Below are 24,965 nucleotides of genomic sequence, written 5' to 3' on the forward strand. Positions count from 1 at the left end.
CTTGTCCCAGAGGCGTGCCAATTTTGTTTTTTTTTTTTTTTTTTTCCTGTTGGCCTTGTAACTATGCAAAACACAGCCCTGGGGTGTCTGGGTTACACCTAAGGGATTACCTTTATGGGAAGGAAAATAAAGAACAACACATCTGCTGTCCAGTAGATCTGCATCTGTGCTTCTACCTGGAGATATTGGACTAGTTCTAGTCCACGGTATGACCTCATGTACCACCATGATGAGCATCTGCAGGTAATACCAGCTGCACAAAGAAGCTGCTGCTATGAACATTGGCCAGTCTGGTCTGCACAGAGTAGGGCTTGAGCAGTTAAGGTTTCTATGGTCTGTTCTGGTGGTAGAAGTGGAGGGAGTGGGCCTGGGCAGGAAAATTATTGTTGAACCACGATAGTATATCTGGTTTTGATGCATGAAGATGCAATTAAGGCTTGAGGAGAAGTTTTTTTGACACTTTTTGAGAGTTTGGATGGATGAAACAGCTCTGCAGGGACTGACAGAGCCTGTGTGAGCCTGGAGAAAAGCTTATACAGAGTGTATTGGCATGGGGTACTCCTCTGTATTCCTAGAGTCCCACACTTTTCAACATGGAAAGGCAAAGAAATAGGGGTTTTTGCTCCCCACTATGGATTATAACACTGGTGAAGTATTTGTATTGGAACCTGTTATTTCCCATGGGAATCCATGTCTCCTTCCTTTCTAAGAGGCTTGCTTTCTTGGATAGTCCAGTCTGATGTTGTGGTGTAATTTAATGCTTCTAGCACAAGAAGTTAAACAGTGGTTAAAAAAAAAAAAGGTCCCTGAATCTCAGAATGACTTTTGAAATAGCACAGGCAGGATATAATCCCTACGTGGATTATTTGGTCTCTTGCGTTTTGGTCTTTTTTTTTAATTGGCCCTAAAAATGTCCAGAGGTTAAAATTAGAATGGCAACTGCTAATAAACATTTACCAGTGAATTTTCTGCAGTCAGCTTTCATTTAGCACTGAAAGCCCTGGAAAGCCGTGGTCCCATTTTTGGATGCTGGAGACAAACTGAGTAAGCACAGCTCCTCAGCATGGCACTGGGGAGTGCAGCAGATCTTGTTAGATTTTTGCTCTTTTTTTACCGTTTTATTTTAGAGATGCATGATGGCTGTGGAAACTTCAGTTTTCCTTTACTTAGTGGTGTAGCAAATATGGTTTTCTGCTGTATTAACTAGTCACACTCTTAACAGCAAGAGCAACTAAGCAATGCAGTGACTTACAGAGGCTTATGGTGAACATCTTGATATTGCAAGCAATTCATAAATAATGTCGGTGTTTTCTGCCGAAATCTTCTCGAGTTTATAACATCACTGATCACAGAAAGTCCTGTAGCCTTTCATGCCCAGGAGAAAAAGCTACTCTGTCAGTCTTAGTCATGCTGTCCTGTTGCATGGTGTATTTAAGGAAGTAACGCAGTTATTTTTGTCACTAGATGAATGATCCAAAACTATAGCGAGGTTCCTGTTGGGTGAGTCTATAATGAAAAGGCTGGCTGTGCTATGCTGGTTTTATGTTCATCATTCATGCACTCAGTGTTGGTATAAAGATGTTCCCTGCGCATGAGTTTACGCTTTTCTGATTTGGGACCACTCAGAAAATCCATGTGGGGGGACAGGTTGTCGCTATGTCAGCTGGAGCCTGGATATCACATATCTGCTTCTTTGGGGCAGGATGGAGTCCTGGCTCCCTCTTGACTGCTGTACTGTCTCCATATATACCTCTCTCTATATATGTGTGTGTGCGTGCCTATGTTTTTGTTTTTTTCTATAATACCCATGATACCATTGAAACTTCACCAAATGTTCATTATTCTGCTAGCAGCAATAGCATAGGCTGCTTTGATGTGTGGATCTAACAAACCAGTAGTGTGTTGGACATCCCAGTATCCCTGTTTGTTTTGCAGAGCAGCTGCTGTGTCTGAATGCTAGATGCAGTCTGCTGGCATCTCAGGGCTTGAATGTGACTCTCGTAGAGGAGCCGCTCTATTACTGTGGAAGGCAACTGGCTTTGCAAGCAGGTTAGCATGTACAAAACCTTTCTGGCTGGACCCAAGTGTCTGCTTTAATCAGTAAATAGACCTGAAACCTGCTGCATGGTACTCCTTAGAAATAATCTGAGCTACTCTTTACTTAAATAAAGTGCCAAGAGTATCAAAAAGATGAAACACAAATGTAGAGGCTCGGTGTTACCAGCCTTCAGGCAAGAAAATACACTTCTGTTCATGAAAGCAGCTCATGGCAGTATTGCTTATAAATAGCAGTCCCTCTCTGAGGCTTCTCCCCATTGCCTACAGTGTAAATTGGATGGCTTCCTAGTGGTGGTGGCCGATAATGGTGAGATTAAGCAGCAGATTAATTGACTGGGAGTAACCAAGAGCAGTTTGATTATGGAGGACAACCTGCCTTCAGTCTTTTGCAGGGGAGATGGAGTTTGGGGGTGCTGCCACTCCAGCTCCTTTCATGAGAACCAAAATCCCTGATTTAACGAAATGCCAGTGCCGATGCACATTATAAAGGCAGAGTTGCTAATGCTTTTATGGCAGTGAGGAGATGAGTTAGGCTGTAATTAGCAGCCTCTCTTTTCCCTTGCAAGTCCGGAGAGGATTCTGTAGTTATTTCTGTGTTTAGTTAGTTCTGCTTTATTGGTTTTAATTCAGTATGAAACAGCAGCTTATACTGCCCAAGAGAAAAGTACCATATAAATGGGATTTCTTGTGTGCTAAGAGTGCTGCAAGTGTAAAGAAACTGACTCCTTAGCCTCACCAGGATGAGTTGCTTTGATGTTTTGAGATGCTGGTCTAATTTTCATGTTCGCAGCCATGGAATGTTTAAAGACAAAACTTCAGGTGAGCTGAGAATCTGAGACCTCGTTAAGACCAGGAGATCAAGTCTTAACAATATATATTGTTTCAGGGCTGTCTCTGTGCATCTATTGCATTATACTAAAATCTAGCTTTGCAGCTACAAATGGAGTAGTCCCTAAAAACCTTCCCTAGCTCCAGTATGAAACGTTCTATTGCTTAGAGTGATAGACTCTACCAGAAAATGTACCTTTGACCTAGCTTCAGAGCTAGCCCAGCTCGGAGCAGGGGCTGGACTAACCGACCCCCAGAAGTCCTTTGCAACTTGGGGCTCTTTGTGGGTCTCAGCACTGGACTTGATGACATAAGGCTAACACTGAAAAATACCCTTGGCAAGAAGCCAGAATTGTGGACGGCCTTTAAATCCCTGTGAAAAAGCACGTGCAGCAAGTCAGTTTAAAAATTGTAGTGTTGTCTTTTTTTTTTTTTTGCTGGGGGAAGAGGCTGCAAGTACTCTGGCCACAAATGTGACAGCTGTCATGGTAGATCTTAGCTGTGCTCTCCTTCTCGCTGTTCAGCCCCCAGCATGCTCGCTCTATTTGCAAAGAGAGGAAAAGGAGGAGGAGGTGTGCTAAACTGAGAACCAGTCAAGACAAATGCGCTAATGGTTGATAGAAACATGTTTTATCTTGAGCTTTTGTACAAAAACCTGAATTCCCTGTGGAGACTTCCCTGTTCCTGAACTTCTTTTTAGGGTGAAGTCTTAGTAGATAGGATCAGCTTTGTACTTCTCTCCATTACTGATGACCCCCACTGGCCTCTTTTTGCAAGACCACCTCCAGCTGTGGGAACAGGGAATGTTGGAGATGTAAAGAAATTACAACTTTAATTTATCTCTTGGCCTTAAAATCAAAATCTTTAGGACTTCTGTTCTCTTACACCAGCAAGAAGTAGATATCTGCCAAGTCAATGGAGATTTTGGCTAGTAAACCTAGAGGGTATCTATGTCTGACTCTTCTTGCTTTGTTATAAAAGAGGAGAATCATCCTCTGGTTTTTAGAGGTGATACAGAGCATTTGTGGAGCTGAGGGGTTTTTTAAAGCATTTGTCAAAAAGGTGAAGTTAAAAAAAAAAGGGGGGGGGGGGCAAAACTTGAGGGAGATGGAGACTGTTAAGAGCGATTTAAGGAATCTGATGGTACCAGGCAGTCTGATGAAACACCTCGTGACTGGTCTGTTAATGTTCCCAGTCTCTGACCCCAGTGTCACATTGAGAAAGCAGTGTTTGAGCCAAACCATAGCAAAGGTGAGCTAGCAAGTACTGGAAACTGAATATCAGCCTCAAGTGACATATGGCATGTGTTAGTTGTCTCCTGCTGAGCTGGTGTGTGGTCTGTCAACAGTGACATTGTGGGTTTCTGCCATGGGTGGTACCATAGACAGGACTGAGATGCTTCTTCTGAATACTTGTGTTTATCATAAATGGTATCTTGGGTGCACAAATGAACTGGCAAAATGATCACAGAATCAGAGGCTGGTTGAGGTTGGCAGGGACCTCTGGAGGTCATCTTGTCCAGCCAGCCCTCATCAAGCAGGGTCACCTAGAGCTGGTTGCCCAGGACCATGTCCAGTTGGGTTCTGAGTATCTCCAAGGATGGAGGCTCCAAAACCTCTCTGGGCAACCTGGTGCAGTGTTCAACCACCCTCACAGTAAAACAGTTTTTTCTTATGGTCTTATGTGTTTGAGTTTGTGCCATCTTGTCCTGTTACTGGGCACCACTGAGAAGAGCCTGGCTCCTTCCTCTTTGCACCCTCCCTTTAGGCATTTGTACACGTTGATTAAAATCCCCCCAAGCCTTCTCTTCTCCCCGTTGAATAGTCCCAGCTCTCTCAGCCTTTCCTCATAGGAGAGATGCTCCAGTCCCTTAGTCATCTTAGTGGCTCTTTGCCGGACTCTCTTCAGTATGTCCCTGTCGCTCTTGCGTGGAGGAGCCCAGAACTGGACCCAGCACTTCAGGTGTGGTCTCACCAGTGCTAAGCAGAGGGGAGGGATCACCTCCCTCAACCTGCTGGCAACACTCCTCCCAGCCCAGGATACTGGTGGCTGCCTTTGCTGTGAGGGTGCATTGCTGGCTCATGGTAGCTTGTTGTCATCCAGAACCACAGGTCCTTCTTTGCAAAGCTGCTTTCCAGTCCGTCAGCCCCCAGCCTGTACTGGTGCTTGGGGTCATTCTTCCTCAGGTGAAGGACTTTGTCTTTCCTTTATTTGAACACCATGAGGTTCCTGTCTGCCCTTTGCTCCAGCCTGTCAAAGTTCATCCAAATAGCAATGTGACTGTCTGGTGTATTGGCCACTCCTCCTAGTTTTGTGTCATCAGCAAACTTGCTGAGGGTACACTCTGCACATCATCCAGGTCATTAATGAAGAGGTTAAACAATATTAGCTCTTGTATCAACCCATGGGTAGACCACTAGTGTCTGGCCTCCAACTGGACTTTGTGCCACTGATCACAACCATCTGAGCCTGTCCGTTCAGCCAGTTTTCAGTCCACCTCCCTGCCCACTTGTCTAGCCCATACGTTGCCAGCTTGTCTGAGGATGTTAGAAGAGACGGTGTTGAAAAGTCTTACTAAAGTCAAGACAGTCAACATCCTCTGCACTCCCCTCATCCACCAAGCCAGTTGTTTCATCATAGGAGGATGTCAGGCTGGTGAAGTGTGATTTTTTTTTTTTTTTTTTTTTTTTTTTTTTTTTTTTCCCCCTTCATAAATCCATGCTGACTACTCCTGATCACCCTCTTGTCCTTCATGTGACTGGAAATGGTTTCCAGAATTAGCTGCTCTTTCCCAGGGACAAAGTGAGGCTGACTCGCCTGTAGTTCCCCAGATCCATTTCCTTGCCCTTCTTGAAGACAGGGGTGACATTTGCTTTCCTCCACTCATCAGGAACCTCTCCCAGTTGCCATGTCTATTCAAAGATAATCGAATGTGGCCTCGCAATGACATCAGCCAGCTCCCTCAGCATTTGTGGGTCCATCCTATCCCGTCCCATAGAGGGGTGTATGTCCAGTCTGTTTACTGTTCTCTAACCTGATCCTCTTCCACTGAGGGTAAGTCTTCCTTGCTCTGAACTTCCCCTGTAGTCTCAGGGGCCTGCGATTCCTGAGGGTTGGTCTTACAGTAGCCCTTCACATCCCTCACCAGATTCAACTCCAGATGAGCCTTCGCTCTCTTAACCCCATCCCTGCGTGATCAGACAATGTTCCTGGATTCCTCCTGAGTCACCTGCCCCTGCTGCTGCACTTCGTTTGCACGGGTTTGGTCAGGAGCTCCTTGCTCCTCTGTGTAGGCCTCCTGCCACCTCAGCTTGATTACCTGCTTGTTGGGATGGACCATTCTTCAGCTTGGAGGAGGTGACCCTTTAATATCAACCAGCTCTTCTGGACCCCTCTTGTCTCCAAGGCTATATCCCACGAGATTCTTCAAGTACATCCCTGAAGTCTGCTCTCCAGAAGTCCAGGGCTGTGATACAACTTTTTTCCCAGCTCCCTCCTCTCAGGGTCCTGAGCTCCACCATCTCATGGTCACTGCAGCCAAGGCTGCCCCAACCTTCGCATCCCTGACCAGTTCTTTCTTGTTTGTAAGTATGAGGTCCAGCAGAGCACCTCTCCTTGATCACCTGTGTTAGGAAAATGTCATTGTCATCAGTGCACTCCAGAAACCTCCTTGATTGCTTCTGCCATGCTGTGTTGTCCTTCCAGCAGATATCAAGGTGGTGAAAGTCCCCCATGGGCACCTGTCCTGTCCTTCCTAAAGAGCCTGTGTGCATCCAGGTGCTCATCCAGTTGTGTGATTTATCCCACTGTGTCTCTGTGATCACAGAGATTGTAGCCCTGCAAGTGCAGGCAGATCTCCTGCCCATTCCCTGTGCCGCATGCAGTGGTGTACGGGCACTACAGAGAGGCACCCAAGGGTGCTGAGTTCCCAGAAATGGTATGAGAACTTTCCCCATAATGCCCCGCAGGCGCTTCCTTATCTGTATACTCGCCTTCAGGTGTGTGAGTGAAGGTGCCTTTCCTGAAGTGTAGTTGGACATGCAAAAATGTGTGTGAGCTGCCAGGATGGCAGTCTTTCCCAAGCAGAAGCAGCACGTATTCTGGCAAAAACCAGGAATATGTGAGAAACTCCCTATTATTGGATGGGTGCAATATTTATCTCGGATCATTCAACCTGGCTTTAGTGTCTGAGTCAACGTTGTGCATGTAGCTTTAGAAAAATAAAGACACTATTTCTGTCTCATATTCTCCCCTACTTACGTCTTTCCTAATGTAACTGAGTATCTACAGAAAGGCTGTATTTCTTTCTTCTCCTCTGGTGTGTATCTATATATATATCCTGTGACGTTGCAGGAGTGTTTGCTTTGGAAGAAATCTCTCCATCTGAGCCAAACCAAAATTAAACGTGCAAGATAAAGCGTTCCTTTCTTCTCCTCTTAGCGAGAAGGGTGGCTTGAAGAGTGACAGAAGATTATCACTTGGGACAGACAGGAAGCCTGTGAAGGTAAATGGCCTTTTTTTGTTTAACTAATCCAGTAACAAACACCCCAGCGAAACTGTGAACTTTTAATTGTGGGATTGTATTGGGGGACGGAGGTGTTAAGCACTGGGGCAGTATTTTAGAAAGGACCTGTGAAACAAGTTGATGAAAGCCTTCAGGCTTGAGGACAATGGTTCTTTAATAATTCAACAAGACTTTCTCGTCAGCTGCTTGCATGCACAGCATCAGTGCTCAGGGATTGCTTTTCCCCCCTCACACCCATTTGAGAGGTGCTGCAGCAAACTTAAAATTGCACCGATTTGCCTAGGTGATGCAGAGAGGCTTTTTCTTCTCCCCTCCCACCCTGCAAATATTGTTATTGTACTATGGAAGTGATTTCATGATAGCAAAACTGAATTTCAACTCGTCTTTGGCTTTCTAAACAATTCAGAGCTCCAGATTCTCAAAAACTTTCCAAGACTATTCCATTTTTATTGTGCTCAGTCTAAATCTAAAATAATAAATTTGGATGAAAACGCTAAAAAGGTGTAAACTGAATACATTATGCTGGTAGGATAGTTGGCAAAATAAGGCCTTGGTTTAAGTATGGGTTTTCTGAGGTCTGAAGCGGCATTTGCTACTTTTTGCTACTTGTGAGCTGTGGAAGACAAAGTAACACTTCAAGGCTTGAGGTTTTGTAAATGCACAGTGTGAAACTGAGCATGTTTGAGCACTGTATTTTTGCAGAAATGCCAATCACTAAGCAAATCTAACAGTACTGCATAAATGAACAGGGCAAGTCCACCTCTTTAGAAAGCTCAAGTATTTACCTTTACCCTTTTGTACTCCCTATTAGATATTTTAAACTCCTTACAGAATTGCATTTTTGTGAACTGTAATTGCAGGGGTAAAACCTCTGACAGTGATTTTTGCAAAATACAACATTCAGCAGTCAGCGGAAGGTCTGTGGAAATATTGTTCTGGCTTACTCCTCTTTGGTGTGGGTGGGGAAGAAACTAATCTCTTCTTACTCTAGGAAATCATAGCGCACAGCACGATAATATCCAAGTAATGTCATCCTTCGGGAGTAGTTAAGAATGATCTTTAAAAAGAAATGGGCAGTTCCTTTGACTCAAGTTTCCGAGAGCACGGGAAGGATGGTGGTGTCCACAGTTTGATACACACATCTACCCCACCCAGCTCACGCAGAAACAGCTCCAGTTATTTCTGGCTTTGGATAATCTGCCAGGAATAACCAAGAGCGGGGGTATCAAGCAGAAGGATTCCCCTTGTCTATTCTTTGATCATATGGGGACTTGCAGGATCAATACTGAGTTCAGAATGGTGTGATGGTGTCCTGTGTGGGTTTTGAAAAGATGTACATAGTCTTTCCATTGTGACTGGTGTCAAGAACAGAAATGCAAGTGTGAACATGGTAAATGCCAGCCAAAATATGTTTGATGAATGCCAGGGGAAAGGTATTTGGCCATGGCTTGATTTAGCAATTGCTGCTCTGTGTATGCTACAGCATAGTAAGTTTACAGCATAAACATAAATATTTACAGCATAAATACTAGAGAAGCTACTACCTAAGAGTATATTTACAGTGTAAATATACTCTTAGGTTTTTTTAGTATTGAGAGAACTCCTAGTAGTATCTCTAGTAAGGCTATATATAGGCTGTGGACATATCCTTGGTCATTAAACCATATCAACAGGAAGTGAGTTGAAACGAAATCTGCTACTTACTTGCAAATCAAATCTATGCACATTCATCCTTCTAAAGTACATGACTCCCTGAGAAATTTAGAAATTGATACACATTGAGCCTCATCCGATGTGGATGGATGCTGCACTTAAGCAGAACACAAAATGTACTGGAAAATACAGGCTTCAGCTTCTGCCTGGGGTGTACAATGTCTTTTGTGGTCAAAGCTGCTGAGACTTGGCTTTGGTGGAGGCAGGATTAAGTTCCTTCAGGTCCCTGTTCAAGTTAGTGCTCGGCATTGTAGTCAAAGACACAAATTCAGGTGCTTGGAGGAAAGTGTACGTGTAAGAAATATCATCAATTGGGATTTCAGTAAATGATGAATTTTTGGGGAGATATGTGTGCTAGGAAGCAGAGTTTTAATGGTCCTGGTGGAAGGACCAGGCTGTCGTTTTTAATGCTTACACAGAACTGATGCTTGTATTTCCTATAGGAATAAATTGGACTAGAGGAAATGACTGCCCAGTCTGTAAGTAAGTACACCAAAGGGAAAACCCATAAATGAATCAAAGGTGCCATCTTTAAACAAGCAGATCGAAGTAGAAGGTAGTGCTGATGTTTCATAATTTTTGATATAACAGAATGCCTAATAATTTTCTGTGTTTGTACCTTGCCATATTTTGCAACCTGTGATCATACCCTTTGCTTCTGCAGCACAAGTGATGCTTCCCGCAGGAAGTGTTATACACTTGCCTTGTGGGACAGCCAAGCCTCCTGGGCCTGGAGCACAAAGCCTGTGCTAAGCAGTGAGCACTTTGGTCTTCGTCCTTTCGTGTTTCTCATATGCATCACAGAGGTCAAAGTTATAAAAACAAGGTCTAATAGGCCAGCACCTGAAAATAGGGACTGGGAACATTTTTATCACACTTTGATCATTAGTAGAGATATAAGCACAGTTAGATTTTGAGTTATACCAAAACCAGCCCGTGCCCATGGTGGCATATAAGGTGACGTAAGGGGGCATATAAACACACTTTCCTAAGCTCTTTGAGCCTTTAGTGATTAATGGCTCAGGCTTCCTGAGCGTCATTTCTTCTTCTTTACTGCTCTGAATTCATCTGGTCATCCTTTGAACCCAGGTAAACTCATGGCACTCGCTGTGTGCTGTGGGTGGAAGTCGCAAGAAGAGGATGTGTGTTGCAATGATGGGATCCCACGGCTCACCCATGTGTGAAGTGGTGATAACACCGGCTGCACTGACACAGGATATTGGGAATACAACACCCTGCGGTCCTCACAAATAGCTCCTTATCGCTTCTGTTGTGTTGTTCCCTTTGCCCTTGGGATGGAGGAAGTGGATATTTGAAGCCCTAATTTGCAGTATTAATCCACATCATGGTTATTAATGAGTAAGGTATTGGATAGGTGGGTATGTCTGAGTCAGTGCCATTTAACCTCTGAATATTTACTTTCAGTTACATAGGAAAAAAAGGGAGCCGGAGGCAGTGATTAATCGATAACTGGCTTGTGTTTCATCTTCAGAGTCTTTGAGTGGGGTCTGTGTTGTTCTAGGTCTGCTACCTGGGTACAAGAGAGAAGATGCTCATTGCATGAACAGCAGGTGTAGGTCATGTGTTTGGGATAATTAACCATCCTGCTGAGGTGCCACAAAAATATATTGCAAATTAAGGAGTTGGATTACTCTCTGGTTAGTATTCTGTGTGACTCTTATGGCGTGCAAACAAATACTCAGGATGTGGAGACTGGGTTAGTTTATCTTTAACAGGAAAAAGCCCCCTCCACACCCAGGAGCCCTGTTGTTGACCTCTAGCACAAAACATGATCACGTATTAGCGCTTGCTCTGGTTTTTGGCTGGTTTTTTTTTTTTTAAAGATGCTAATTTTGGTTGTACTGGAAAGTGTTTGGCTCCCTTTAGGTCTTTCAAGTTAATAAGAAACTCCTTTGAAGAGCAAGAGATAGCGTCAGCAGAGCATGAAGTTGGTATTCGCAGAAGGGTGCAGTGCTGCTGCTGAAGAATAGAGGAAATTGGAGGAAATAGCCAAGGCTCTTATGTCTGCCCCTCCTTGGCATAGAGATCAGCATTAGTACAATTTCAAACCTCATTGTTTTAACACAGGGATTGCTGGGCAGGCCTACAAGCAGGTGGTACCGTGTGTTAATGAAATGTGCATTCGGTATAAACTTTTTTTTCTGAAAGGAAAAGTATTTGCCTTGCAGTGCTCGGCATAAGCCCAAGTATGGACATTTTGGCTCCGTTTATGCATAATAAATTAGTGACTTGCTATATCCAGCCATCCATACTTAAAACAAGCAAGGGTATTTTCCTGAAAGGTTCTTGATTACTTCTTGGATGACAGCAGCAGCTGGCATCCATCATTACATGCCATGTTTCTGGGTAAGGCCAACTTGGTCTGTCAAAAGCTTTAAAGAAGCCAGAGCACCTGATATGTGCTGAACTACTGGTATACAAAACCAGCAGCGTTGTAGCAAGATGTGGGGCAAATAACAAAGGAATTAACTCTTTGATGGAAAAATCAATGGTGCTACCAGTCTGTGTCCCATTACAGTATTTGGTGAGGAAACAATCTGTTGCCTGCTTGTAAACAGAGGCCTTTAAGTTGAAATTTTGGGTTTGGAAGGAGTACAACCAAATTGACAATCTTAGGCAGTGATTTCTTTAGCCAGAGGATTTTGACACACCTGGGTAATGAGACTTCTCGGAGGGAAAAAAGTGGATAAGAGAATAGGAGTTCATGAGCTGGGAGCGCTATAGCTGGGTGCGGGATGCAGTCATGTGTGAATAACACCCTGCCGTGTGAAAAATGTCCTTCTGGTTGAGACAGTGAGTTTGAAAAGGGTGTCTTGTTTCTATTTTTCTCTTTTATGGAAAGCTTCACTGTTCTAGGTTAAAATGTGACCACAGTGGTATTAAACACTTTCTTTGAACTGGGTTTCTGATTGCACATCTCCTGTATGAAAGTGAATTGCAGTAACAGTGTGCCACCTTGTTTTTCTCTACTCTAACCCCTGGAGAGGTGCTGGGCATTAGGCTCCGCAGAGCAATCCCAGCTTCCAATGGCAGAGCCTGCCACTGAGAAAATCCGGGCATTTCTCCGATGATCTAAAGGGCAACTGTGGCGTTTAACCAGGAACAGCAGAAGGATATACACTCTGCAACCCAGGGAAGCACACTTGATGAGCAAAAGGACTGATTTTATCTGTTTACAAAGATGACACCAGTTAGACGAGAACTCCAGAGATTTAAGCTGCTTGCATGGCTGGGACAACACGAGTGGTGTGGATGCTCATTTCATCGGCAGCAAAAGGTCCCATATCCTGGCAGACCTCCAGGATGTGTGGGGGATCCCACTGGTGTTTCCGCCATCCTTTTTACAGCTTTCAGTCACAGTGAGTGCACGGAGACTCACGGGGTGTGTGTGTGATATCCTTCAGAGCTGTTGCAGCATGGTAGAGTCCCATGACTGTGTGTGGAGTCAGATGCAGAAGGGAAGTGAACTGGGAACTGCCCAGGAACAGGTCAGCCAGCCAAAGCATCGGGAGGTTGCAAAACCTATGGGAGGTCAAAGTAGAAACAGGTGTTCAAATACAACACCACAACATATTTCTTAATTTGCTTCTGAAGGAGGACCAGGGGATGTTTTCAGCTGAGTTTCCAGAAGACACTGGTTTGCTGGCAGGTTGCGTGATCATTGTCTTTGCAAGCAATTTAAAATACACCTTTGTTCTTGCATACATGCTCAAGCAAGCGATGCTGAAATTATCTCCTTTGGAGGAAAGATTTTTGTTCAGGTAACTCAGTTCAACTTAAAAGCAGGTTGAGCTTTTTATAGGAAAAGAAAGAGAAGTGTGGTTTCCTCCGGACATTACTCCATGAGTCACACGTATATGACACAGTATTCCTCTCTGGAAACTTAATTGCTGGAGCTGATGAGTACATCAGTACTCCAGAACCACCCTTTGTGTTTGATACACCTAAACACTTAACCTGGCATTTCTGGAAGTTATTTTAATAAAAACTTCATAGATTTTAAAGTCAACTTTTTAATGTTTCTAGTATATATCAGAACCCCATAAAGGTAAATTTAATGGCATTTTTTCAGTTTCAAAAGCAACTGTCCGTTCTTAACAGCCTTGCACATAAGAAGTTGTAATGGCTGTTAATGCTGTAATATAGATGTAATAGTAATATATATTATTATTATATATGTAATAATAAAATTTCAGGTTATTTCTCAATAGGAAAGATGATAGGTGGGGGGGTGTCCACTGTGGGTTGGTTTTTTTGTTTTGTTTTGTTTTGTTTTTTGCTACTGGCCTGTTCAAAATCATGTGTTATATCAAACAGGAATATATACACATTTGCTGGTTGAAAACCCTCAGAAGACAGGGTGGAGCAGTGATGGCCAGAACAGGTTTGTTTTAGTGATGAGCATTTTTGCATCTTTAATAAAAAGTGCTTCATTTCTGGATCATAAAGCAGATGTGCTGAAAGGTCTCTGCCATAGTTGTTCACAACTTAGCAATGTCCTTGATTTTGCGTTTTCTTCACAAAGACATTTCAGTTTAAGAAAAGTAGTTAAAAAAACCCAGCTTGGAGCTGAAAGAAATAATAAGCATGATATAAATAATAAGCAACAGGATTTGTTACATTCACAGCATCTCTGGAGAGATCTGCATTACAGATTGCACAGTGAGTTTGCTATAAACTAGGTCACTTGTTTTGGGGGGTGAAAGTGGTGAAAGAGTAATAAGCAGCAATTTTGGAGTGGCATGGCTTGTTCAGTGTATTGTGATACTAAATGCTAAGTAGATGGTTTGATGCTTATAGCAAACAGTGATTCAGTGCAATAGCTAATGCTTCCTTTCAAATGAGCAGGTAGTCACATTGTAGTTAAGACCAAATAGCTTCGCTCTGAAGAGAATGGGCTATATATTTCGAATAATTTTAAAAAAACTTGTCCTCAAGCTGTTGCTGAACACGGTGTTTTGAAGTGGTTTGAAGCAAATGGAGGTCAGAGTGGCTTTCTAACGCTCCTGTAGCACATTTTTTCTGACATATCAGTGACCAGAGTCAGGTTACTTAAAGGAAAAAAAAGACAAAAAAGAAATGCTTAAAACGTTTTTGGGATACGTGTGGTGGATGTATGGATTTATATTGCTCATGTGAAGCAATATGAACATATCCTTTCTGGTAGGTGTTGATCCTAGAAATCAGTAATCAGTCTTTGAACTCATACCTGCTTTTGCACTGGTAGCGGTCCTTGGTAGCCAGCAAGCCACATGCCTCCCTGCTGGGTCCTGTAAAAATGCTTCCTGAAAAGGCAAGTGTGTAGTTCCTTCGTTAAAGCCTTGCATTGGAAGAAGAGCTGCTTACTAACTTAAGGAGAGAGAAATGCGTCGCTTTAAAAATTGTCACCTATTTTATGACATCTCCAGAGATGGGAGAAAGTAAAGCTACTCTGTGTATATCAGTTGCTTTTAAACTTTATTTTTATTTATTTCTTCTTATCTCTGACTCAGGCTTCCTTCCTCTTTTTACACCAAAACATTTTTGCATCTTCATGCTTTTTGTTTCTCGGCCATGCCTGCAGCTCAGTTGGAGGTAGTGTCATTGCTATTTTTCATCATCTGGGTTGCGGTGCTTGGGCCTCAGGGTTGAGTTTGCTTGGTGGTGAATGAGTAGGGTTTTTTTTAACTTGCACTAGACTTTACTTCCCACCTTCAGTGCTGGATTTCATCTGATACGATGAAATATATAGTTTATTTACTGATGAGCAAGGGAAAAGGTGACTCACTATAATCTGCTTACTCTGACTTTTTTTGATGTTTAGGCAGATTTAAGCTGTCAAGGCAAGGAAGACCTTTCCCCAGCAAGGCTTTTGGAAGGATGCTGTCTTGCCAGTGCATGTGGTGCTTGAATTACCAAGAAACATTAGTGCTGAAGCTTGGTAGTAGCTATTTCTCTTAAGTGCCAGCAGTCAACCTCAAATCTAGTGTTGTGTCACATAGCTTATGTCCTGATCAGGATAGAAGCAAACAGGTCATCACTCAGTGGCTGTCTCTCTTCCTCAGGCATTTTTGTGGTGATCATCATCCTCACATTGAAGCATGATGTGGGAAGGTGGAGATAAAGCAGAGCAACAGCCACTTAACTGAGAGCAGTACTCCCAGATGTTCAATCCTATAGAAAGAAAATGATGTAATCAGTTCAGGCTGTCCTCCGTTTTAGCCCTTAGGCTATGTCCTGGCCGAAGTGTGTAGGAGAAAAAGAAAAAAAACCCTTTGCAAGTACTTTGGAAAAGTTCATTAAGTATGTTTCTTTTTATTTGTTTAGGGCTTTACAGGGTATTAAGTTGTATCTGTCTGGACACATGCAATATTTAAATGCATAATGATTAAACCTGTTGAAAAGGTGTTCCCAAAGCTCGCTTTTAATTACCTGTAATACTCGTCAAACTGTTGTCTCTTCTCCCTTCTGGCCCCACCTCACTCGTGGGAAAACAGGGCTGGCTTCGTTACGTGCCTTGAGGTCACTGAACCCATACAGTCATGGATCACTGAGGGGAAAAAATTGCAAAGATATGATCTGCTGGAGTAATAAAAGAGCATTATTCTCAAATATGAATGCATTTATTGTCAGAAGTGAGTTAAGTTTGTCTCTTTAGTCACCAGGTGACTTCTGCTGTCCCATGAGATGTGTATTCGCCCAAAGCAGCCGTGAGCATCATCTACATAACAAGGAATCCACAGCCTGTAGTGTGTCTTCTAATTAATCCTTCAATTCCTCATATATATGCTCAGTGGGAGGAATTTACAGAATTGGTACTGATTGAATTACATCTAAGAAATCTTTAGGTAATGAGTAATTACCAGTTCTACTCCAGAATCCCTCCTAGAAAGCGGGATGAGGTTGGGCAGATGCATCTGTTGAGTGTTAGGGAGCTCAAAAGACTGCTGGAAAAAAGGCATAGGGAGCTCAGTAGTGGCTAATCCACACTTCTCATCTCTCCTCAGATTTAAAATAAAATGGACTGACTTGGACTTGACTCTCCGGCCTGCTGGAGGTACAGCTTAATTTTTAAAATCCTTCCTAAAAGAGCTGTTAAAAAGGAAATCTGATGGTTGGTTCACTTGAGCTGGGGTCTGCCAGCTTCCATGTTAATGCAGGAAAAGGAGAATGAGTCTATGTGTTTTCAAATTCTTAAATTAGGGAAAAAGCTATTTGAGAAAGAGACAAGTTGGACCATTTAAGCTAAGTGCTTTTTTGTTGATCTTTAAGACAAAAGACTTTTTAAAATTAATTAAAGGCAGGGGAATTGGCTGGGCTCACTGACGCAAGGTGCTCGCTGTGTTCTCCTTGAATTGGTGCTTGCAGACATACAACTTGATGTTCAGAGTCCTTCATCAAAACCTTCTCCCCACCCCTCTCCTCACCAGTATTTGAAGGTTAGTGACAAACCCGTGGACTTTTTTGGCTTCTGGACTTTGGGGAGGAGCCGATCGTGAACATGTTGTTGCATTTGATACCTGGCTGTCTACATGTGTTAGGAACGAGGTGGTGTGCCGTGCCCAGGGGCATGTATCTATTAAAAAAACCCAAACCAACTACTCCTTAAAAATACTTATTTTCCATATGACAAGCTTAGTATGGAGGGATTTCTGTGTGTGGCTTCTGAAAATACTTTTTCCACCCTGTATTTCTTTGATGGGGCTCTGCAGATTCCTCGGTATTACTGGCAGCAGACTCCCTCTCCTGGGGTGGAGTTCAGAAAACCTGATGCTGCTATTTGTTAATGTTACCCCCCCCCCCCAGCCCCATTTCCTCACTGGAGTCCCCCCCCAGCCCGATTTCATTCATGGAGTGGAAGCAGGCCACTTCCTACGCCTCTGACTTCACTCCTGGACAGTATGTCTTTTGCTTACAGCAGCCAGTGGACGGCGTAGAGTCCTTGCTGCAGGAAAACACTCTGCCAGCACTGCTCATCCCATCAGTCTTTCCAACATGTGGCTTCAGTCTGCTTTGTATTGTGATTTTGTACTCAATTACATGGACCTCCCCGCTGTCCCGCAGCGAGCAGCCAGTAGACGTCCTCCACTCCCTCTCGTGCTCACCAAGGGTTTGCTTCACACCTTTCTTTCCTGCTCATCTTTGCCACCCCGTATATTTGTGTGCAGGAGGTGCTAGCTTCCTCGGTCCTATGTGTTTCCAGTCCTTGGTGTGTCTTTTGGGATAAAGGCTGGATGTGTGCCGTTGGGGACTGGTCATGCTGTCTACCTAGGGACTCTGCCACTGGTGGCAGCAGTGGGATGTAGCCAAAAACTTCATTGAAAAGTTGGGGATTTTGTTGTTTCGCTTTGTTTTTAGCGTAGTAAAATAATGACTTTTTTTGTTGTGTGTTTTGTTTTTGTTCTTTTTCTTAAGGGTAGGACTTAACATCTGGTATTTATATATATTGGAAAAATGAATCCTTCCTCCCAGCACTGACTCTTTCAGCTTCACAGTGTCATCTTGAGTCTTTCAAAAGTAATACTAATGCAAGGCTTTGCTTTGGGTTACTTGCACACGTTAAGAATCAATAGACCTGAATTTATATGATAATTTTATTTCCCCCCGTTTTAGCTGTTATTTTGCTGGTAAAACCCAGAGCTACCGTGAGGCGTTACACCAGCTGCTGTAGGAAACCGCAGCCCTCTGGCCGGGCTGGCACTCCCGTCCCTCCTCCTCCTCCTCCGTCTCCTCCTCTCGCCTGCTGCTGACGCACTCGGCGGGGTGAGGGAGCGGCGGCAGCAGGCGAGTGTTCGCTTCGTTGCCCCGGGTGCAGTGCTCACCTCTTGTGCTTTTCCTTTCCAGGCGCTTCCCGCATAGGGCTGGTGAGCAGAGGGGAGAGGAGCACTACGAAGTCTGGCACGACGCTGCCGGCACGGGGAAGTTGAAAGGCAACTTTTAATTTGAAGGAAGTTCGGCTCACAAAGGAGACGCTGGTGAGATCCTCGGGTCCGGGAGTTGCTCTGCCGAAGCAGCGGAGGGATCATAAAACGTTTCAGCTTGAAGAGGCCTTGCTGCTGTCTCCCTCTCCTCTTGCCGTAAGCATCGCGTCTGGCTGGCAGCTGGGAAGAGGAAAAGTTGGCTGCTGTCATCTGCCACCTGATTTCCATGAGTGAGTAGCTCTCTGGCTCTGGATGATCCCGTTTTAGTTAAAAGGTGTGTTTGACTGCTGGTGAAGGGCCAGGGGCTGTGTTTTGGAAGCGAGCAGAAGGACTTGGATACAGTAAGACCTAAAATATGGCTTTTGGGGTTTTTTTTTTTTTTTTTAAAAAGATGACACTCAAGTTTATAGTTAGTTTCTTGTTTGTTGGTTGGTTTTGTGTTGTGTTTTGTTTTGTTGGGTTTTTTTTCCCCCCAAATAAAAGCCAGCCAGGCTGCCAGCAACTGGGGCAGCAGTTATCCGGCTGGTGAGTACCCTGTCTTGTCCCCCTGATTGTGTCCAGGGTCCAGCGTGTTTCCGTGAAACGGGTTCATCTGTCGCCGCGGCTGGACATTGAGGCACAGTGGAGTCTCTCCACCGTTTCTAGGTTTGGAGGTTTTGTTTGCAGCACACCGGTTCAAGGTAATCAGAGTTACGCGGCATGGCAGCAGTGCTTGCTTGCACAAACTAAAAGTCAGGGACAAGCTGCTGTCCCTTTTGCCATCCTGGGCACCTCTCTCCACCCCTAACCCCCACGTTAATTGCTGCCAAATATCCTCAGGGCAATTGCAGTGAGCATTTATATGAAACAGTAAGAGCAAGAATGTATTTTAGACTTTATGTGAGTTTTTTTAGCAGCTATACATAGGAAGAGGCTGTGCCATGCAACTGTGCTGCTCCACGTGTGTTACGGTGTCACCCACCGCCCAAAAACATGAATGCTTCAGTTGTAGAGGAGGGTGGCCCTGGGTGTATAGAGGAACACAGTGAGTCATGGGGAAACCACAGAAATCCTCTCGGTGAGCTGAACATGCTTCAGAAAGAGGAATACAACTTTATCTGTAAGCTGTGTCTTAGATACGCGGCTGAGTCTTTCCATGGTATGTGATCCTATTTGTGCATTTCTGGCATAGCTGCCTTTTCGTCTTGTCGTAAACCTCTTTTGAACTGCGTGCTTTAATCTGGAAGCTTTCTAATAGATTTATAGTGATGAGTTGAACAATTTTTTTTACTCAACTTTTGGGGAAGAAACTAAAAAACCTGTGCCTGCAGTAGGTCATATGTGTGTGTGTTTTTATATGTATTTGTGTATGTATACACACATATGTATACACACAGAAGAGCTACTCCAGGCATTGTTTTTTAGTCTGTGTGTGTATATATGTGCATGTGTATATATATAAAACAAATGGTTTTTTTAAAGCAGGATGGGGTAAGCAAGCTTAGAGGAGCATTAATTTCTTCCTGTCTTGTCAAGTAATACCATGCCTACTTCATTTGTGAGTTGATTTGGTTATGCAGACGAAGGCAGGAAGGCAGACCATAACAAACCACGCTCTTATCAAATACCTGCTTACGATACTGTCAGGTAAATCATTAACACATGGTCCCAGTGCTTGTAAAAGCTGCTAAAGAGGTTTCTCACCCCTGAAACTCCCTTTTTCCAGGAGGTAAGAAGTGAAGTTACTTGCAGATCTTGGTTTCGTGCATGGGTGTGTGCGGCCATCGTGCTTTCTGTACTGGTTAATAAAGTGATGTAGTCCAGTGGATTAAGCGTGGGAGAGGACCTCCTCCCCATGCACAAAGAATAAAGTGCTTTCCTAAGACAGCGGTTCCAACTAAGGCAGAGGGGGAAAACACAGCATGCCAGGCTGCTTGGTGGGATCAGCTCATGCATTGCTGTCATGCTGGAGGAACTGTAGGTGGATAATGCTTTTATTTCATGTGACCAAGAAACTTGTGCTCTGAAGCAGTTTTGGGTGGGGGGGAATCAGTGTTTCAACTCTTCATCGAAGTAACTCGAGGCCAGGAAGAGTTTTGCAGAAAACGGCGACTAAGATGTGTGGTTATCCACAAACTGACAAGAGCAGCGTGCTTTTCTGGGCTGTTGCTGGAGCGTGTAGTGGGAAACAGGTTCTCAGACCTGCCTACCACCTGTGCTGCATGTGGATATGGGCCATTGTGTTCATGGTGGGGTTTCTCTCCCCTGGCCACAGCAGCAGCGTGGCAATTGCTGAATCATATCAGTTTTTGCCACTTACCTACCTGTAAATACGGTAACTCCGTTACTGAAACTTAATTTTAAATGGGTTTATGGCTGATGGGCTGTTTTGCTCAGCAGCTTTGTTTCCTGGGATCCTGTGATTCAAATCTGCTTGAGCTGGGAAGACCTGCTGTGGGTCTTGGTGTGCTTAAATCCACACCAGACTTCTGTTTTGCCTGACTTTTGTTTCTATAGGCATGTAAAAAACTGACTTCTCCGAGGCATTTGATACTTATAATCTGTAGAGTCCTGTCTGCATTTACTTTAAGGTTTGATCGATTGCGTTTGCAATAAGACTATTCTGTGGAAGTAACTTGAAGTATAGAAAATATGTAGCATATGAAAACACGTTATATGGAGAATAGCAAAAGTAGTCTCATTTTGCGATGTTTGCAGCTGTTGTTTGAACAAGAGAAAAAGGGCTTAGCTCAAGAAGGGCTTAAGCTATTCTAGTTGCCCACATCTAAGAGCATAACTCAAAACCTCCAGCTAACTCTTAAGCTTCCTGAATCAGCGTTGGAGTTGTGTCTTGCCCTCCACAAGCTGTGCGTGTTTTAGGTGCCGAGCTCTCAGTCAGGCTGTCTTATACCAAAGGTCTGCCTGGTCCTACAAGGACGTTTTCAGTGTTCTCACTGGAGATGCCTGATCCTAATAAGACCTTTGAGACCACAGCTCAGAAACCTGGACCTCGCTTTAAAAAAAAAAAAACCAAACCCAAAAAACCTGTTTCATGCCGTTCCATGTGGCTCAATGCCTTGCACAGCCTGAGCTCTGCGCCCCCAGGTTTCCATCTGCCTGCAAAAGCTTAAAACTGCTCTTTCTGTTCAGGAGAGTGCCCTTTTTGCTTGGCTAACTTTACAGGGTGGCTGCACATTACCTTTTTAAAGCTGAGCTTTTTAAAGCTGTTCTACTGTGTGAGGAGAGAATTCGGGGTTTGCTGTATGTCTGTGTTGCACCTGATACCAAGTGCCTGAAGGAGGAGGTATCCAAAGCTGGAGAAGATGAATCCAAACCTTTCTCCGAGAGACGTGTTTGTCAAAGGAGGTCTCTGTACTGGAGACATCCCAGCAAGAGCTCTCAAGTGCTGTATCAACTGGTAATACTGGCTTGCAGAAGGCAGGAGTGGTCCCTCCATCTCTGTCCTGGGAGAGCCGACCTGGGCAGCTAAGCGCAGAAGTGGGTCCACGCTCTGAATCTTTGCTTAAACCTTTCTCCTTTGAGTTTTTAGGGACAAGAGGTGCTGACTAGGATCTCAGCTGGTTTACGTGAGCCAGGAGAGCGGCAGTCCTTTGGACAACCAGGTCACCACGCTCCATATTCAGTAAGAGCTGTCACGGCCATGGGCGACAGGGAAAAGGAAGGCAGTCCCCTTCCCTCTCAGCTACCTTGAGCTGTGGGTTCAGGGTAGTGTTTGAGAGTGTCTCTGCTGCCCCTTTTGCACTTGCCGCCGGCCTGTGGATGATTTTTTGCCAGGAAAATTGGCCTGATGGAGCACCCGGTTGTCTCCAGCTGCTTTCTGCAGCTGTCTGCGTGGCAGAGAAGGTGGGGGAAATGACTGGTTAAAAATAGAAAGGCAGATTAGGAAACTTGACGTATGGTTTCAACATACAGCCGAGCTGCTCTGACAACTCGCTGCTGCCACCAAAAGGGGAAGGACTTGCTTATGCTTGTGTGACTGCGCAGCCAGCTGGTTCTGCTGCCCAGCCCAGCAGAAAACCAGGAAAAGAGCAGTTTTTCTGCCATGCAGTCACCCAATCACGAGGGAGGAGGGTGGGGATACAAGGCGGGAGGGAGGGGATGCCTCTGAGAAAAGGCTTGTTGAACTCTGCTGGCGCAGGTAACCGGAGTTCAGGTGCGCAGGGGCTGGAGCTGAATTCAGGTGAGCAGCTCCAACGCTTCACATAGGTAATGCCAGCTCTCCTGCGTGCTCAGCTCGGGTTTAAAATCAGCTACAGCACACACGCTGCCATTTCTAGCTGGGGCTGAGCTAATTCAGGTTAGTCTACCCAAGTTCAGAGCAAAGTGTTAAGGAGATTTACTTTGTTGTTTGAATCATACATGTTCTGATAGTTTATAGGGAGAGTTTGAGTAGTTGGAAAAAAACACATGAAAAGTACTGGGGCCTTAGTTTCACTTACCAAATGTAAAGGTCTTGCTTGGTTATAATATTACTCTTTTATAAGAGACTTTATTTTGCAATAAGCATGTGAAGTGTCAGGAGAAAGGTAGTCACCAGACAAGCCAAGGTAAATATATTGTGTGCTTTGTAAATGGCAAGCTTTTTAAGCATTGCTTTTAGGAAGTGGCCATTATACAGTGTTTTGTCAGCAACTCTTCACTTGGTGTTTATCGCTGTTCCTCATGGTTATCACTGTTCCTTGTAACTTTGTCTGGATATATTTTCTGTTGCCTTTCCTAAAATAAAGGCTGAAAAGTTTGTTTCCTGATGCTTTTTTTTTGTCTTTGGTTTTAGGGGTTTGGGTTTATTTTTGTTTGCTTTCTTTTTTTAACTTTTTGTCAGTCTTGAGAACAGCGTGATTTCTCAAGCTGCTCCTTGGTTCAGATGAGCTCCTGTTGTTGTAACGCTCCCAGCCACATGTCGATAACCAGTGAACCATCCTGTTCAGTGCCAAATGAAGAAGGGAAATATCCAGGGGCATTTCAGATATCCTGGATATCCATCCTAGATGGATCCTAAAAACCAGCAAGCGCACTGTACCAAGTATTCCCTGCGCAGGACATGGTGGAGGTAAAACAGCAATTAGTTCAGCGTAACTAAATAATGTTTAGCTATATAATATTTAGTTCAGAAAACCTGTAACATAACACTTTCCCTGGACAAATGACTTGAAGACAAACAGCATTTATTCTTTTCAAGGCACTGTAGATATAAGCATATCTAGAGCTTGGTGGAATTTGGTATTGAGTCAAATTTTACCTCTTGATTTGTGAAACTGGAATTATTCTGTGTTTTAAAAATGAATTTAAGAATTGAAGTTACTCTTTCAGCCTCTGGACAAGAATCCTGAAGACAAGCAGCTAGTTTTACTCAGTTAAGTTTCAAAATGCTTCAGCATGCTTTCTTCCTTGTTACTGGGCTGCTTTTCATAACCAGGAGTAAAAGTTCATTGGTCCCAATGATACATATAGCACTGTTTTCTTGTAAATTTAAAAGATCACTTTAGCGGTCAGGCGGATTTTTCACTAGTAAGAATGTTGACACTATTATACTTTATTAATTTTTAAAAAATGTGAAATTGAACCCAGTTAAATCCAATTTATTTATACTGGGGAAGCTGATGCTTTGGGATTGGTGAGTATTAAGCATTGAGGATGAGGAGGATTTAGCAGGAAGACCACCAGCTAGTTAGTTTTGGTGCAACTTTGATTTCAGTTTCTTAGTCTTCCCAGCTCTCTGGGTTTTTTCCTTATTATTTCTAACTCCTTTTGTGTTTTGAAATTTTCTCTTTTAATCTCACCCATGTGCTTTTCTTTGGGGACATTGGTTTGTCTGTTCTAAACTAGTCACACCCTACCTAAATCTGCAGTGAAGTCCTGGCATTGTTCAGCCCTCTGCAATGCATTTGCATGTTGTACTTAGGTTAGAACAGCAAAGATCTGACCTGGGCAAGCCTCAAGAAACTTTATTTTGTGTTAATACAGTTGCAGAGAGAGAGAATGGAGAGATGCTTCAGATCATGAGGGTATCTCTGGTCCTGTTAAACTTGAAGCTATAAAAAGCAAATAATATATTGCAAATGCAAAATGAGAAGTGAAAGCAACTTTCTGCTGTGTTAGAGTTTCTTCATCTTCACGGTTCTTGCAGTTTCAGAAAACATAAGCTGTGGAACTGTTTGCTAGGGACTGAATTTTAGAGAAATAAAGAAGCTCTTCTAGGGAGGCTAGAGTAAACACTCATAAACCCAGGAGAACAGTTTGCCCCGTTTTGATTTCTGAGCTACTAAATTTACATAAACAACCCTCTCCCAAACCGTATATATTTTTAAATGATAAAAATATCTTCCCTGTATAATAAAAATATAACTATCTAGCAAAGGGACTATTTGCAAACATTTTCCCTGTATGTGGTGGCCTGGCTTTTGCAGCTTGTGAGGGAAAGGTGGGAAAAGAATTGATCCAATAATTCAGGGTTACTTAAGCTAAAAGCACTCAGTTACTGAATTAGATTTATCTGGGAGAAAAGTAACGCAGGCTCAGACTTTTGTTAATGTTTAATGTTCTGTAACAGTCTTCCCAGGCATAATTGAGCCATCAGCACAAGAGCGATCCTGTCAGAGGAGTTTATTTTGAGTGATTACAGAGCCCACTGTGGCTTTCATTTCAGTGCAGCCTGAGCTAATTGATGAACAGGGCAGGGCCATAAACATGAACAGGCTGGTGAGGGGTCTGGAGAACAAGTCTTATGAGGAGCGGCTGAGGGAACTGGGGTTGTTTAGCCTGGAGAAAAGGAGGCTGAGGGGAGACCTCATCGCTAACAGTTTGCCCCGTTTTGATTTCTGAGCTACTAAATTTACATAAACAACCCTCTCCCAAACCGTATATATTTTTAAATGATAAAAATATCTTCCCTGTATAATAAAAATATAACTATCTAGCAA

At 43.7% G+C, this 24,965-nt stretch overlaps 1 protein-coding gene across 1 annotated transcript in view; it reads left to right on the top strand.

The window, feature by feature from the left end:
* Positions 1 to 24,965, top strand: part of SGMS1 (sphingomyelin synthase 1) — a 73,769-nt gene that overhangs the window by 17,677 nt on the left and 31,127 nt on the right. The window contains exons 2-3 of the mRNA XM_009275070.2: positions 7,327 to 7,390; positions 17,969 to 18,275. The gene's annotated coding sequence lies outside the window, so the exon portion shown is untranslated. The remainder of the gene's footprint in view (positions 1 to 7,326; positions 7,391 to 17,968; positions 18,276 to 24,965) is intronic.

This window comes from Aptenodytes forsteri, unplaced genomic scaffold, assembly GCF_000699145.1.
Source record: "Aptenodytes forsteri isolate BGI_AS27 unplaced genomic scaffold, ASM69914v1 Scaffold320, whole genome shotgun sequence".
Lineage (NCBI taxonomy): Eukaryota > Metazoa > Chordata > Aves > Sphenisciformes > Spheniscidae > Aptenodytes > Aptenodytes forsteri.